This window comes from Bombina bombina, chromosome 3 (assembly GCF_027579735.1).
Source record: "Bombina bombina isolate aBomBom1 chromosome 3, aBomBom1.pri, whole genome shotgun sequence".
In the NCBI taxonomy this organism is placed as follows: Eukaryota; Metazoa; Chordata; class Amphibia; order Anura; family Bombinatoridae; genus Bombina; species Bombina bombina.
In genome coordinates, this window is record NC_069501.1 from 584,474,347 (window position 1) to 584,477,573 (window position 3,227).

Genomic DNA, 3,227 nt, shown 5'->3' on the forward strand with positions numbered 1-3,227 from the left:
ATCAAAAAGATATTAAAAAATATTATAAAATAACTAGTCTATGTGAATATATTTGAATACAGTACTTTTCTGTTAAGGTTTCTGTCATTATTTCTTTCTTTGTCTCCTACCTTATATTTTCAGAATTTAAATCTGTTTTCTGTTGTATATTTGGCAATATTTTCATTTACTAGTGATGGAGCAGACTAGAACTGTCCCCTCCTTTTGTAGCTCTGCTCTTGCTATATTTTGTGAAAGATCTAGCACAGCTTTGCTCTTCATGTATAGATCGCCTTATGCAGACTAAACAGTCCAATGCTGTCCTTGCCTTTAAAGGAGTTTTTTTCCTTCCTCTGTACAGTTAAAAGGAGTTCATCTGATTTTGCTTCAGGATTTAAAGAATTTGTATCTGACAAACAATCTACTGCTGATTTATCTAGTCATTCTGAATCACACAAAATCAGATTTCCTAAACATTTACTCTGAAATTGTAATTCTTCAGATTTGTCTTCTGAAAATTAAAGGGACACTGAACCCAAATTTTTTCTTTCGTGATTCATATAGAGCATGCAATTTTAAACAACTTTCGAATTTACTCCTATTATCAATTTTTCTTCGTTCTCTTGCTTTCTTTATTTGAAAAAGAAGGCATCTAAGCTATTTTTTGGTTCAGAACCACGGAAAGCACTTGTTTATTGGTAGGTGAATTTACCCACTAATCAGCAAGAACAACACAGTGTGTTCACCAAAAATGGGCCGGCATCTAAACTTACATTCTTGCATTTCAAATAAAGATACCAAGAGAATGAAAAGAATTTGATAATAGGAGTAAATTAGAAAGTTGCTTAAAATTGCATGTTCTATCTGAATCACAATAGAAAAAAAATTGGGTTCAGTGTCCCTTTAACTATTTTTGGGAGATTAGGAGTCTCTGAATGAGCTGCACTCTGAATCTTCCTCTTTTATGTTTAAACTGGAACATTTACGTATCCTTTAAAGGAGATTTTGACACTTAAAAAGTCCAGGGGACTTATTTATCAGCTCCGTACGGAGCTTGATGCTCCGTGTTTCCGGCGAGTAATAAATGTCAGCATTTATTGATGTGCAGCCGACATGATCCGCTATATCGGATCATGTCCATTTGCACAATCAGAAATATGCCCACAGAACTCTAAGTCTTCAAAGATTAATCTATCAAACAATTTAACTTTATTTTACAACCTTCTGTCAAGTTTCCAGAGTTTTTTCCCAGCAATTTCTGAGATCATAAACAAAGAGTTGTCAAAACAAGGTATCAAAAATCAAATTAACTTGTCCGTATAGAGACCATCTAGCTTATATTCAATATATTCAATATATCCATGTTTTGTAATATTGGATTTTATGTTTTGCACTTATATCCCATTTGTTTTTCATTAATTCACATATTGTGATCTTACCTGTACATTTAGTTGATTTGATCCTTGTATGGTACATATATTATAATAGGATAAATGTGTGCGGGACTGCGGACACACTGCTCCTAACCATTAGCACTTTTAATTGGAAAAGCCTGAATGAGGCTTGGATTTGTATCAATGTCGATAAAACTGGGGCTGACTGTGCTCCATACTGCACAAAATACAAGTGCTGCTTTGATGTGCTCGTTGCACGCTTTCCTCATAGACATCAATGGGGAGAGAGTGTTAGAAAAAAAACGAAAACCTGCGATCACGGAATGAAAAGCTCCGTAACGCAACCCTATTAATGTCTATGGGGAATAAAAGTTACATTTAAACCTAACACCCTAACATAAACCCTAAGTCTAAACACCCCTAATCTGCTGCCCCCAACATTGCCGACACCAACATAAATTTATTAACCCCTAATCTGCCACTCCCGTCATCGCCTGCACCGAAATAAGTCTATCAACCCCTAATCTGCTGATCCTGATATCGCCGCCCCTATACTAAAGTTATTAACCCCTATTCCCCCACACCCGAACATTGCCCACACTATATTAAAGATATTAACCCCTATTCCGTAGCTCCCCAACATTGCCACCACTAAATAAAGTTATTAACCCCTAAACCTCTGGCCTCCCACATCACTACCACTAAATAAACCTATTAACCCCTAAACCACCAGCCCCCCACATCACCAAAACTAAATTAAACTTTTAACCCCTAAACCTAACAACCCAATAACTTTAAATTAAAATTACAAGATCCCTATCTTAAAATAAATAAAAACTTACCAGGGAAATTAAAAACCCTAAATTTAAACTATAAATTAAACATTACTGTTATACTAAAATTAAAATAGCTACAAATTAAATTAATTAAGTTACACATTAAAAAAACCTAACGCTACTAAAAAAATTAAATCTACAATTACAAAAATGACAAAATACTAAATTACAAAAAATAAAAAAATACTAAAGTACAAAAAATAACAAAAACTAAATTACGAAAAATAACAAACAAAATTATCCAAAATAAAAACAATTACACCTAATCTAAGAGCCCTATAAAAATAAAAAAGCTTAAAAAACCTAACACTAACCCCCGACGATCCACTTACAGTTTCTAAAGTCCGGACATCCAGGCGGCGAGAAGTCTTCATCCATCCAGGCGGCGTCTTCTATCTTCATCCAGATGGCATCTTTTATCTTCATCCCGGCGGCGCGGATCAGCTCCATCCTGAAGACATCTGGCACAGAACATCCTCTTCATACGGTCGCCGCCGTATACTGATTCTTCAATGCAAGGTAACCTTTTCAAAATGGCGTCCCTTGCATTCCTATTGGCTGATTTGATTTTGGAAATTCAAATCAGCCAATAGGATGAGAGCTACTGAAATCGTATTGGCTGTTCAAATCAGCCAACAGGATGAGAGCTACTGAAATTCTATTGGCTACGGATGTTTTTAGGATGGAGTCGCCCCGCTCCGCCAGGATGAAGATAGAAGATGCTGCCTGGATGAAAATAGAAGATGCTGCCTGGATGGATGAAGACCTCACTGCCTGGATGAAGACTTTCCACAGCCTGGATGTTCGGACTTCAGAAACTGTAAGTGGATCGTCGGGGGTTAGTGTTAAGTTGTTTTTTTTTTACTTTTTTTGAGTGTTTTTTTTAGATTAAGGTTTTGGGCATTCTTAAAAGAGTTAAGTGCCTATTTAAGGGCAATAAAAAGAGCTCAATGTCCTTTTAAAGGCAATGCCTATATAAATGCCCTTTTCAGGGCAATGGGTAGCTAAGGTTTTTTAA